Below are 14,131 nucleotides of genomic sequence, written 5' to 3'. Positions count from 1 at the left end.
ACAACAAACGCTGCTTACTCTTTCCTGCCGTTTTAGAAGCGCCCCTCTTCCTGCTTGTGCATTGTGTGAAGAACGGGGTATCTTCCTTTGAGCTATGTTTTTTTCCAATCATTACTCCAAACATTAACCTTTCTAGATAAAATTCAGATTCCCTGCTGGGACAGAGTTATTGAAAACTGGCCTAAGCCGATTTGATGATGCACAACATGGGTCCTTTTGGGTAAAAACATAGTAGCCACTGAAGAAGTTGGAGGTGAGAGAGGATTCGCTGCTTCCCCACACTCTCCCCTCCCCGTTACATTAATGGGAACCCTCAAACCAAATTCTGCCACACATGCAAACATTGACTGCAAAACAACTTACGAAAAAGCAAACACAAAGCCATTTATAAAGCCTGTCCCGTAAGTCCCAGGGAGTCTAAGCTGTCTACTAACGTTTGCCCACCGCCTCATATGAAAGGCTTATCAGAGACAGACATGACGACGTTCCAGAAACGAGATTCTCTTACCCACACAGGTGGCATTAAGTAACCTAAATGCCACCTCCTAAAGCAATGGCTGGAGAGGGGATCATTTAAGGACCAGGTGTCTGTTGCCTTCCCTAACGGTGCAGGCGACCTACAGAATCTTGCTAGATTCTTCTACCTTCTTTCTGCAAGTGGCTCTGAAATGTTAGCCCATCTTAACTATGTTCGGTTTCACCCAATCGAGAGCCCACTTTCATGATGCAGGCTACCAGCTCCTACTTTCAGCAATAAACCCCTTTCTGACATTCACTATGCTAATTAGCAAAGCAAAGGGTATTGATCAAAATATGAGTATCATTAGTGCTTTTAGTGGCTGCCTGAACTTCCTGGTTAGAATGGAGCTGGCCACACACTGGACTCTGTGTTCTTGGCAAGAGCAGCTGCCCTTGGAGTTGGAACGTAAACCAAACAACACAAACTTAAGATTCTCTGTCTGTGCTGAATGTTCTAAAAGTTAATTGTAAGAACATGTCTTCTCTTCTTTTAACTCTTTTTAAAATGTCTTACTTCTAATAGATGCTTAGTAACTGTTAATGACTATAAGCCAAGCAAATTAAGAAGGGAGGAGGGGGTAAGCAGTAAGGAAAGGAAGGAGGGAGGGAGGAAGGGAGAGAGGGGGGAAAAGAAGAACAGATGAAGGCTTCTGGCCTCTACACCCTCCTTGTCTTTGAAGTTGCAGACACTCAGCCCTGGGCTATGCCTCAGCTTCCAGCACAGCTTTCTGGGACGCTTTGGGGGCTGGTGGTTTTTTATAAACAGATCCAAAAATAAGGAGATGATGTGGTCTGTGAAAAGGCTAAGTCACTCTGTGTACATAAAACTGGGGAGTTTCTGTAGTGAAAAATAATTGCCAGAGGTTAATTAACAGCCTAAAGTTAGTCCTATTAGCCCACAGAGACAAGGCTCCTCTAAGTCACTGAGTTTGCCATTTCAAGGAAGCTTCACTCCCCCACCCGAGCTAGTCACTCTCCAAGTCCTTTCTGTTACAAGACCAATCCTAGTGGTCATGGAGCTGGAGTTGTTCAGGGCCAAGATCAAAGGCAAGAAGAAGTGATGGTGTGACCTGCACAGAGGACAGACCAATTAAACCAAGCCTCAGTGAGAAGGTGAGATTTGAGCATTTGGAGGAGTAGGGAGCATTAGACTTAAAAAATCTATGGGAAATTTCCTGGGGACAGGGATCAGCCTGTGCAGAGGTCCTGTTAGGCATTCTGGAGGAGTAACTGGATTAGAGTGAGTGAGGGGGATTACTGTGAGAGATGATGGTAGAGAGGCAAATGGAGCCAGTCACAGGGAGCCATAAGCCATGGTGAAGACTTCACTTTATTCTATGTACAACAGGGACCTAAAGCAGGGTTTTGAGCAAAGGAGTGACATCTGACTTTTGTTTTTCAAGATCACTCCAATTCTTGCGTTAAAAGCAGACTATCCGTGAACAAGGGTGCAAGCAAGGAGACACATCAGGAAGCTGTTCCATATCCAGAGGAGAAATAATGCATCTGACCTGATGCTCTCAGACTGGCTTCCCCTTGAAGAAACAATGTCTGCTGGGGGCTTCAAGGCTCACATCTCACAGCTTATGACCAGAGACAAAGGCCTCCTTCCCTTTAATTCTCCTTAATTCCCTTAACAATAAATAAGTAAAGGCCAGAGAAAGGCATGCCCCCACTCTACATTCCATTTGCCATCCTACTATAGGCCTAGCACACAGTTGACACTCATTGAATGAATTTGGAAAATAAATAAATAACATATAAACATGCAGACCTTGGTTGGTCATGTGGAATAGGTTGTAATGCATTGTTTCTATCCTCTTATTTTTACTTTTTACCTTATGACCAATGGTCATATGTGCCAAGTGACCAGATGAATTTTATAAGTATGATCAATGGCTCTAAGAAACATATGATCATACACAGAGAATTAAATTCCTTGCCATATTATCATCAGATTCTCATTAAATTCTTCTTGCCTAGAAATGAGAAGAAATATATAGGTTAAATCTTGGGCAAGATTCCTACTGTGGCTGCATTACAACCAGAAACTGGCACTGACCCTACCTATGAACCAAAAATTGGAGGGATCACATTAATTTGTGAAACTCAATACTGAACTGAAACCAAACATTTTTTTTTAAATTGTGGACTTACCAAAAACGATTTCTATGAAAACCAGTAAAACCCTATTGAACTACTGTGAACTATAGCTGAACTGATATTTTCTAAAGCAATTGAACCAGAACATTAGAATATTATCAGAACCAAACTAGTATTTTTTCTGTTTGCATCTCTTCTGATAAGTATCTTTAAAGGCCTTCATATTTTTGTTCTGATTATTGGGCATATCAAAACTCCAGGAAACATTTCAATCAATCAATTAGCTCTTTAATTCCAGCAGACACTGTTAGATATCTACCAAATAGCCATTCCATCTTATTTTTTTAACAAAACCCAGATTTATTAAAGGAGCCAATGCATCCAACTTCCTTTTTCTAGTTTCCCTTAAAACTAAATATAGGCAAATGTTTAAGTTTCTAACTGTGAGATATACTAGTAAGCAAAGTTGGGTGGAACTTCCAGGAAAGCTTTTTGCTACAAACCCCTTCTATATTCTTCCATCCTGGAATTCAAGTGCATGACTAGAGCTCCGGTACCATAAGACACATTTAAAGATGGAAATTATGCACTAAGGTGACAACATAGAAATCAGCAGATATCCTAAAGGTCCACCCCAGCTCCAGACTTCTTTTACATGCGAGCTGAATAAACCTTTATTGGGGATGAGCCATTGTTTTGAGGATTGTCTTATATGTAGTTAAACCTTATCCTAACTTATAAAGAAAGTATGCTAACATTAGAGAAAACAAATTTTCACTCAACAAATAGCCATTGAATACCCACTCTGCATCAAGCATTGCTTTAAGGATACTGATGTATTTTCTGCTCTCATGGAACACAGAAGAAAACTTGGCAAAGCAACTAAATCCCAGACACCAGCCCTACTGTTAACTAATAAAGTCTTTGAACCTGGAGAAGCCACTTCACTTCTCTAAGCTCTAGTTTCTTCATATATAATACAATGAAGTTAGACCAAAATTTTTAAGGTCGTTTCCAGCTCTCTCCTTGCATGATTCAGTTGGTTTCCATACAAAGGCAGTTATTTTCTCACTATGCATAGAAATCCGTCCCACTCTCAGACGGCCTCCAAAGGCTAGTAAATAGGACCCTAATTGACCCCCTCTAATCACAGTTGATAAGACCAAAGCTAGACAGTCAGATTCTCTCTTCTGGGAACCTGAAATTGGAATATTGAGACACTAAGTTAGTTACGTGGTGCTGGGAACTTGAACGAAAAGGTCATGTGGAATGGCGGTCAGGGTGGGTGCCACGGCAAACCAGAGTCACGTGTGAGCAATGTTTGCGGAGCAGAGGCACAAGAGGAAGCAGGATAAGTGGCCTGCCTAATGGATCAGGAACACGCAAAGGAGAAGCAGACATGAAAAGCCAAAGGTACCAACTGACAGCCCAACGAGGCAGATCCAGTCTGTCATTGGATTTTCATTTGGCCCACAACATTTTTTTTTTTAATTGAGGTTAATTGTCAAGATTTTTAAAAATGGGAACAGTTGCATAAAATTCTGAATATCCAGCTTCTCTGACTTAGGGGAAGATCTGACAACACTGGGCCTTCTTTGTTGCATGGCCCTAAGAGAAGAGAGCAGAGATAAGAAAACAAGGTGAGTTATGTCGGCGCCCACCCCTCCCCGTAGCTTGCACCAGTGCTCTGCATTCATTTTCCCTCCCTGTAGGACCATCATTGGTATTTGAGTTTGAGGCCCAGGTCCAGGCAGTGTAGCCTCATGATAAAACCAAGCTCAGCCATGACTGCCCAGCTTCTGTACCCCCTGTATGGTCCCAGCTCTGCTTTAACAACTCTCCTACAATATTTATTTCCTTCCAGAGCCATGAGAGAGAAAGGCCAAGAAACAACACAACTGATATCTTAGAACCCCCAAAAGGCTCAGGAATTGTCAGAACCAGGAACTTCTGAAGTGGAAGGTTAAGGTAGAACTAACTGGAATATTAGATTAAAAACCCGATTAAAAGCAGTTTGAGCCTGGCCAGCGTGGCTCAGTGGTTGGGCATCAACCTATGAACTGGGAGGTCATAGTTTGATTCCTGGTCCGGGCACATGCCTGAGTTTTGGGCTCGACCCCCAATGGGGGGGGGGGGGGGGCGGTGCAGGGGGCAGCCAATCAGTGATTCTCATCATTGATGTTTCTGTCTTTCCCTCTCCCTTCCTCTCTGAAATCAATAAAAACTATATATATTTTAAAAAGCAGTTTGAGGAGACTTTCACTCTGGCCAGGTTTATCCTCCCACCAGACACAATTTATAAAGCAGATGGAATGCATGAAGCAGTTGTTCTCAAGATGTTGGATATCAGGCAACAAAGTACAGCCATCCCTGAGAGACAGGAAATAAAGACAAGCTCTATGATTGCCGCGGCGTACTGTCCTGAGAGAGTTTCCATTTCCACCCGAGATTGGCAGAACACACATTCTTCTTCAGTGCACACAGATCATTTACCAAGAGTTCATATTCTGGGTCACAAAATAAGTCTCAATAAATTTAAAAGGATGCAAGTCCCACAAAGGATGTTCTGAGACCAAAAGGAAATTAAATTAGAAACCAATAAGAAAAATATATCTCAAAATTTCCAAATGTTTGAAAACTAAATAACACATTTCCTGAACAACGAGTCAAAGAAGAAATCAAAAGGGAAATTGAAAGTATTTTGAACCGAAGGAAAACGATAACACACTATTTCAAAATTTGTGTGAAAAAAAAAAAAATAAAGCAGAACTTAGAGGAAAATCTGCAGCACTAACTGTCTAAATTAGGAAAAATAATAAAGGAGAAAGTTTCAAATCAATAACCTCAGCTTCCTTCCAACTTAAGAAACTAGAAAAAAGAAGAGCAAATGAAAACCAACATAAGCAGAAGAAAGAAATTCGTTATAATGCCAAACATTTAGGAAATAATACTAATTTTGCACAAAATCTCCCCAAAAATTAAAGAGGAAGAAAGGAAACCTACAAGGCCAGCAATCTACTAGTATGATACCAAATCAGACAAAGACGTTGCAAAAAAAGAAAACTACATACCCATATTCCTCATGAATGTAGATGCTAATTTCTTAAAACAAAATTTTACCAAACTGACTCCAACAAGATAAATATATTATGATAAGTCAAGTAGACTTTATCCCAGGATTGCAAGGTTGATTTAACACTTGAAAATCAATCAATATAATTCATTATATTAACAATTTTTTTAAAAAAAAAAAAACATGTGTCTCTCTCAATACGTGCAAAAAGATAAAAAGCACTTACCAAAATCTAACTTGTGTTGTGATTTAAAAAAACTTTCAACGAAGTAGGAATAGATGGGAACTTCTGCAACCTGATAAGCAATACCTGTGAAAAGCCTACAGCTAACATCACACTTAGTGCTGAAAGACTGATTGTTTTCCCCCTAACACCAGGACAAGGAAAGGATGTCTGCTTTCATCACTTATATCTAACATTGAACAGGAGGCTCTAGCCAATGCAATAGGCAAGAAAAGAAAACAAAAGGCACCCAGTTCAGATAGGAAGAAGTAAAGCTGTTTTTACTAGTATTCACAAGTAACATGGTTGTCTATGCAGAAAATCCTATGTCATCTACAAAAATAGCTGCTAGAATTGATAAATGGGTTTAGCAAAGTTTCAGTATGAAAGAGCAATGTAAAAAATCAAATTATATTACTACTAGAGGCCTGGTGCAAGAATTCATGCACAGGTGGGGTCCCTCAGCCTGGCCAGCAATCAGGGCTGATTGAGGTCAGCAGCGGGTGGGGGAAGGGGTTGGGGTCACCGGAGGTTGGCTGGCTGGGGGGGGGGGCAGGGAGGGGCCACGGGAGGTTGGCCGGCCGCAGGAGGTTGGCTATGGGAGTGTACTGACCACCAGGGGGCAGCTCCTGCGTTGAGCATCTACCCCCTGGTGGTCAGTGCGCATCATAGCGACTGGTCAACCGGTTGTTCCAGTCGTTCAGTAGTTATGGTCGCTTAGGCTTTTATATAGAGAGATATACTGGGGAAAAGAGTGGGAAATAGAATTTAAAATACAATACCATTTTTAAAAAATGAAATGCTTAGGGATAAATCTGACAAAAGATGTGCAAGTTCTGTACAATGAAAATTACAAAATATCATGGACAGAAATGAAGGAATACTCTTTTAAAAGGAATACTTAAATAGAGAGATATACCATATTATTGTGTTGGAATACTGAATATTGCTAAGATATAAATTTTCCCCAATATGATCATCAACTATAATATAATTTCAGTCAAAATCCCAGGAGGCTCTTTACATTATACATAATATATTTTTACAACATATTGTTAGTTGTTTATGTTAATAAAACAAATGTATTATTTTTATAAAAATTGACAAGCTGGTTCTATAATTCATTTAAAAATGCAGAAGATCTAGAATAGCCAAATCAGCTTTAAAATGTGGAGGAGTTACGTTACCTATCGTCAAGACTTCATACAAAGCTACAATAATCAAACCCTGACCGAGGTAGCTCAGTTGGTTAGAGCGTCATCCTGATACGCCAAGTTTTGGGTTCCATCCCAGTCAGGGCACATATAATAAGCAACCGATGAGTGCATAAATAAATGGAACAATAAATCAATGTCTCTCTCTCTTTCTCTCTCCTTTCCTCTCTCTCGCAAATCAACTTAAAAAAAAAAAAAAAAAAAAAAAAAAAAAAAAACAAAAAAACAGAGAGAGAGAGAGAATTATAACAAAACCAGGAAAGTCCACATACTGAATGCTGAGACTAAAAGCCTCCTAGCCCCACTTGGCTCCTGGAACCCTGCAACCTCCAGGCACAACACTGGAAAACTCTTCTCTGAGCAATTTTATTGGGCCAAGAAGAGCCTTAAGCATTCTGACATTGAAGGCTTCCCTAAAGGAACAGCATAGCCAGATAACCCTGCAGTGAAACTACCGTCAACAAGCCCTACCGATGAGATCAGAGCTTCCAATGGGCTCTTTAATGTCCTGCTCTTAAACATGGGCAGACAACAAAAATTAGCATTTCTTCTTAGATCTTAAAGGGTAGAAAAGGTGCTTGGCTGGGAAGCATTATTAGAAAAATGGAGAGATTATCATATTCTTTAGGGAGAAGTCATTAGAAAATACCCAAAACCGAATTGCACAAAAAGTAGCAATTTAAGCCCATTATTAGGATATGCAAAGATAAATATTAAAAGAACCAGCTGGGGGGAAAAAATGGAAATGGTTGCCTCTTGGGAAAGGAGAGTGGGGAAGAACTGCTGGGAGAATTATGAGACTCTTTAAATTATGTGCCCAAGTAACTTTTATAAAAACTGAGAGAAATGTCAAGGAAAATCAGGTAGAACTGAATAAAGCTCTTGCAAAAGTCAATGGATAGGTTAATCCTATGTCCCTGTTTGCCAGAGACATTCTCGGTCTTTTTGTCTATTAATAATGATCTGTTTTACTCGCCAAATACTTCAGTTTGGCCAACTTTATCATGGATGTCAGGCTGACGCCTCCGGAACCCACTGATTAACCTCAACATCAGGGCTACTAAAAATTCACCTCTTGGGACACATAATTCTTTCTTGTGTGTATAGGATGTTTAGCAGCATCCCTGGCCTTGACCCACTAGATGCTAAATAGCACCACCCACAATTAAAAATGTCTCCACACATCGTCAGGCCTTGGGAGGGGCCCAGGGGAGGGACATGAATCTCCCCCACTACTCTACAACTAAGTACCCATTTACAGGAAATGGGATGTAGAAATATGTGAAGAGATACCAGCAGGACACAAATCCAGAATACGGGAAATTCAAAAGGACAGATGACCCAGTTTTTCTAACAAACATATGACATGGGGGATGTGTGGGAGGAAGGACTGTTATAGTTTAAAAGCCCTTAAAAAAAAACCTACAAATATAATAGGTGGACCTGGTTTGGAATGCTGATGTAAATAAGCTAAAAAAAAAAAAAAAAAAAAAAAAAAAAAAGACCTTTTCGACACAATCGGAGAAAACTGAGTACCATACCATTAGGATACTAAGAAACAGTGTTAATTGTGTGAATTGTGTGAGTGTGATAATGGTGCTGTGGTCACATTCTTTTTAGAAGCTTTCTGTTCGAGAAACCTACTGCTGTATTAACAGATAAAATGCTATGGAGTCTGATTGGTCGCAAAGGGGCAAGGGCGGGGGACAGATAAAACAAGAACGTCAGAACAAGGATGACCCTTGCAAGGGAGTGATGGGTACGTGGGTATGCATTATACTCCTCTCTCTACTTTTGTGTATGCTTGAATTTCTCCATAATAAAAACGCCAGTGAAAGAAATAAAATCCAAAACATTAATACATCACGGCTTAACGGGAGAGGATTGGGAGTACAGTTTTCAGGGTTATACTCCCTCTTTCTCCACTAACCAGTCTGGTCGCTTTAAGCAGGAAAGACACTCCTGTGACCTATAGAATGAGGGTCTTGAGTTAACACCTTTCCTCGGTCCCTTCCAGGTGAGGTTTTCAGTGATCCCCCAACATTACTTGAGGATTAGCCGTTTCAAAAGCTGGAATTGGTGGTGGAGACCCAGTGTGGCAAGTTCTGGCCCAGGGATCCCCGGGTAGGAGGAGCAAGATCAGTCGCATTGGGACCTTCTGAATTAGAGAGTGCCTGCTGAAGAAGGCTTGAGTCAGATCCCACTTCAAACAGCTGTGGCTTAAAGTTGGAGTGACTTGTCAGGAAAGTGTGAATTGCAAGTCAGTATTACAAAAGTGCTTATTTTCAGACTTGTCCAAAAAAACAGTGAGAAAGAGGGAAGCATGCATAACAAAGCAGCCAGCCAGGCATCCGAGGCGAAAGTTTGCAGCCCTCTGTAAGTTTGGAGAGGAAGAGTGAACTGGAAGCAGGCAGGTGGAGAGGGACGGAGGAAGGAGGTACCTACTGCTCACGGTGGGAGTGCAGAGCTCACAGTGGCAAAGGAAGCACAGAAGTCCTGGTCTCCCAGCCCCCAGCCCAGGTCTGCTTCAAAGAATGATTGATGGGGACTGACTGCCAAATGCCAGGAAGGAAACCCTTGCTGAGAGAGCTCCCTGAGACACCCTCAGAAACAGCATCCCAGAGATCGGTGCCCTGGCCTTGAAGAATGAGAAAAGTTGCCTGTCACAATGGGTAAAGCTTCACCCACAATGAAGGGAAGGGGGAACCTCACGCCCCCTTTCTCCTCTGCACCCCATCCTGGGCCCCAACCAAAACCTCAGCTTCTCTCCCTCAGCCTATCGCAAGGGCCTCCCAACAGTCTCTGGCCTCCAAGGTGACCTTATGCAAATGTAAACCTGGGTATTCCCAAACCAACTGTTCCCTCTCCTCTGGAAGATGTTTTCACTGGCCCCCATCACTGTGGGGATCAAGTCGAGGGGACAGGACCTCCAGCAGAGGCAGTGAATGCTAGTGAGTGAAAAGCATCCTCAGAAATCCCAGGAGCTGCAAGACTTCCCTGGATAAACCTAGAAGGAGCTTCTTTATAATAGTCACATACCAGGCGTCGGGGCACAACAAATCCTACTCGGCTTCAGACCTGGGCCTTCAGGCCTCTCCCACGCTGCATGCACCTCCCCATTCTCCCCAGACCTCTTTCCAAATGGCAGGCCCCTCCCTGCAGAGAGTGCTATGGAAACGGCCCCCCGGCCTGAGGAGGTGCAGGGGACACGGCAGCCCCAGGAGGGACAGAGGGTGTATGCATTCCAAAAGTCTTGTCCACCTGAGTCATCAATCAAGCAGCTCAGCAGGCAACCCGGGGACAGAGGCAGACAAGGATCTGAAGGGTAGAGAGAGCCTCAGAGAGCCCGCAGAAGGCAGACCAGGTCAATTCTGCAGACGAAGTACAAGGGCATGAGGTGGCTTTACAAAAAAAAAAAAAAAAAAAAAGTTTAATTACACAAGTAGCACAGGAATAAATTGTCCTGAGAAGATTCTTAAACTATTTCAGATTAAGCCACTGTATTGGTTAGGAGGAGTTTAATGATAACAGAATGCCTGACAAACAATGGTTTAAGCAATGAGGGCATTTCATTATCTCCGGTAACAAAAGGTTTGAAGGAGAATGGTTTCTGCTTTAGAACAGCAAGAAGATATCAGGGTGCTGGAGTGATGTCTCTACAGTTTCTTGGTCTTGCCCTCATAGTCATAAGACTGTTGCCATAGCTCCAAGCATCATATTTTCTTTTTTTTAATATGTATTTTTATTGATTTCAGAGAGGAAGGGAGAAGGAGAGAGAGAAATATCAATGATGAAAGAAAATCATTGATCAGCTGTTTCCTGCACACCTCACCCTGGGGATCGAGCCCACAACTCCAGGCATGTGTCCTGACCAGGAACCGAACCATGACCTCCTGATTCATAGGTCAACGCTCAACCACTGAGCCATGCCAGCCAGGCCAAGAATCACATTTTTAAACATCACACCAAGACAGAAAGGAAAGGGAGAGGCAGAACTGCTTGTCCTCTATACTCTTTGTTATTAGAGTGGAAAAACTTTCTCAAAGTCACCAGCAGATGAGGTTGCCCGCCTACCCACAGGCAAAGAGGAATGGTGTGAGCTTAGCGCAATCATGACCCGAGCCCTGGACCCACCTTTTCTAAGCACAGTGCTGCCCTTTCATACCTGGACAAAATTGGAATTGTTAATATGAAAGAATGGGGGGAAGGCAGAGAATGGCTGCTGTTAGAGAACTAATGGTGTCTACCACAGCTAAAGTCCCCTCTGACTGTCACTCTAATCTTGAGCCTTGTCTCACCACCCCAGTGCAAACCACTATTATCATTCCAGATTTACAGGCATACATATACTGTACATATACGTATACACAACAAACAAAACTGACAATAGACTTGAGGCATTTAATAAGCTTAATGGTAGTGTATGTGCGCACACACATGCATGCATGCACATGTGCAATAAACATACCAGGCATCCTTCTGCAATTTGCATCACCATTCAACGACATGTCTCAGTGATCCATCCACATCAGTGCTTACTGATCTAGAATAGACTCTGCAGAATAGTGTTCCCTAGCGTGGACGTCACACTGTTTATTTATATACTTCCCGGTTGATAGCTTCTTGGTTGTTTTTGGAGCAGCTGCTAAGAACTGTGGACAGAGGCACTGGGTATCCTCCGTTTCCCCTCCAGATCCATCTTTCTAAGCTCATGGCATGAGCTGGCTGTCTTGCTCTCTGGCTTCTGATTGGGTAAAACCTATGTGAGTGGCAGGAAATCAGAGGGTACAAGAGAGAAAAGTTGGGATGTGAATCCTCTGGTTCACTTTCAGCCAAGCTGCAGGCTGGCAGCGGCTGTGTTCACTCAACACCATGTGAGCTGCAGCGGAAGGTAAAAGAAGCCACTGCCGTCAAAGAATCTGTATTGTTAAGTGGCAAATTACCTGGTATAAGTTCCAGTGCAATAGTCATAGGATGATCCTTTCTGACGTTTTATGTTGCCTGACAGGTTCTTGAGGATAAGCACCAAGCATTATTGTTCCTTGTATGCCCAGTACGCAGCACACAATAGGCATTCAGACACAATGTGTCTAAATACCCAAGGATAGCGTGTTAGAACACGCACTTTGTTCTTTACAAAGCACTTGGAAAGTGAAGCATCATTTAATTCTCATAGCAACCCTCTGAGATAGTAACTATTATTATCATCTGCATTTTCCCAAAATAAGAAAATCGTGGCTCAAAAAAGCTTAGCATCTTGTTCATGTCACAGAGTCAGCTTATGGTGGGGCTGGTCTGGTACCCAGGGCCTTTGAACATAAATGTGGAGCTTCCTCCTACAAGAGCCACAGAAGGCCATCGGCTAAAGTCCTCTGCCAAATGGCCTCTCTGGCCTCCAGTATGCTCTCTTTTTCAGCCTTTCCCTTTGCTCTCTCAAGCTCAGACAGCTGGCTCCAGATTTCTCTTTTAGTCAAAGGGAATCCAATTCATTAGTGTGTGTGGATTTTTTTCAGGGAGTCTAGAGACTCCTGTTTATCCAAGACCCTATCAGACATACCAATGTATAATATAGGCATTAAACTCTGGAATACATGATACAGCCATTACCACACACAAGTTTGTTACCTTTTTGGGAAATAGTCACCATGCTTACTGCTCTCTCCTCTTCCCAGGGCAGAACCTGGGTTTCTGGTTAGGAAAAATCTTGCACTTTGCCTAAGAATCCTTTTCCCTCCCTTGCTTTTTCAGAGAGAGAGAAGGAGGGAGGAAGGGAGGGAGGGAGGTGGATGTGAGACAGACACATCCATTGGTTGCCACCTGCATGCATCCCGACAGGGTAGGGAGCTCTAACCATTGAGAAACATTGGCCAGGGCTTGGAATCTTTCTAACAGCAGGTATATTACTGATCAATCCTAATTCATTTGTATGCTTCTAAATGCACTGGGATGCAATGTGTGTGTGGTTTTTTTGTGTTTTTTTTAAATGTTTTTTCATCACAAAAAGCACTGCATGCCCTTTGGGGAGGAAATAAACAAAATTGAAATGTGTAAAGTAAAAAGTGAAAATTCTCAAGAGAATGAGAAAACAAGCCACAGACCGGGAGAAAACATGTGCAGAAGACATATTTAATGAAGGACTATCATCCAAAATGTACAAAGAATTCTTATAACTCAACAATATGAAAATAACCTGATTTAAAAATGGACAAAAGACCTGAGCACACACCTCATCAAAGAAGATCTCCAGATGGGAAATAAGCATAAGAAAATAGCATGTGTCATTAGGAAATTGCAAATTAAAACAATGAAATACCAAGCAACTAGAATGGCCAAATCCAAAATGCGATCAGCACCAAATGCAGGCGGGGACCTGGAGCGACAAACGCTCATTCACTGCTGGTGGGAGTACGAACGGTACAGCAGCTTTGGAGAACCACTGGGCAGTTTCTTACCAAATTACAGCCTGACCACAGAGTCCAGCAACTGCGCCCCGGAACGTTTACCCAACTGGTTGAAAACTTAAGTCCGCACCACACCTGCACCTGGATGTGTATAGCAGCTGTATTCAAAACTTGGAAGCAACCAAGATGTCCTTCATTAGGTGAATGGATAAACAGACTGTGGTACATCCAGACAATGGCATATTACTCAGAACCAAAAATGAACGAGCTGTCAAGCCATGGAAAGACATAGAGGTCCTTTGCCCATGTTTTAATTGGATTATCTTCCTTTTGTTAATTTGCATGAGTTCTTTACATATTTTGAAAATGAACCTCTTATCAGATGTATCATTGGCAATATGTTCTCCCATGCTCCCTTTTCATTTTGTTGATGGTTTCTTTTGCTGTGCAGAAGCTTTTCATTTTGATGTGGTCCCACTTGTGGGGTTTTTTTTTTCCCCTTTGTTTCCCTTGCCCTACAAGATATATTGGCAAACATATTGATCTATTTGGTTCATCAGTTTCCACATATAAGTGAGATGATGCAACACTTGTCTTT

The 14,131-nt window shown here is 42.2% G+C and overlaps 1 protein-coding gene across 2 annotated transcripts in view; it reads left to right on the top strand.

Moving 5' to 3' along the window:
• Positions 1 to 14,131, top strand: part of SPRED2 (sprouty related EVH1 domain containing 2) — a 197,551-nt gene that overhangs the window by 15,877 nt on the left and 167,543 nt on the right. Inside the window, exon 5 of one of the 2 annotated variants that reach the window (XR_008558535.1) lies at positions 1,923 to 2,246. The exons of the other annotated variant lie outside the window; for it this stretch is intronic. The gene's annotated coding sequence lies outside the window, so the exon portion shown is untranslated. Of the gene's footprint in view, positions 1 to 1,922; positions 2,247 to 14,131 lie in introns of those variants that run through there. 2 annotated transcript variants of the gene reach the window in all.

The sequence above is a fragment of the Eptesicus fuscus genome, chromosome 16, assembly GCF_027574615.1.
Source record: "Eptesicus fuscus isolate TK198812 chromosome 16, DD_ASM_mEF_20220401, whole genome shotgun sequence".
Taxonomy (NCBI): Eukaryota; Metazoa; Chordata; class Mammalia; order Chiroptera; family Vespertilionidae; genus Eptesicus; species Eptesicus fuscus.
Note: the sequence above shows the minus strand (reverse complement) of the source record. Positions and strands in the feature narration are given on the sequence as shown.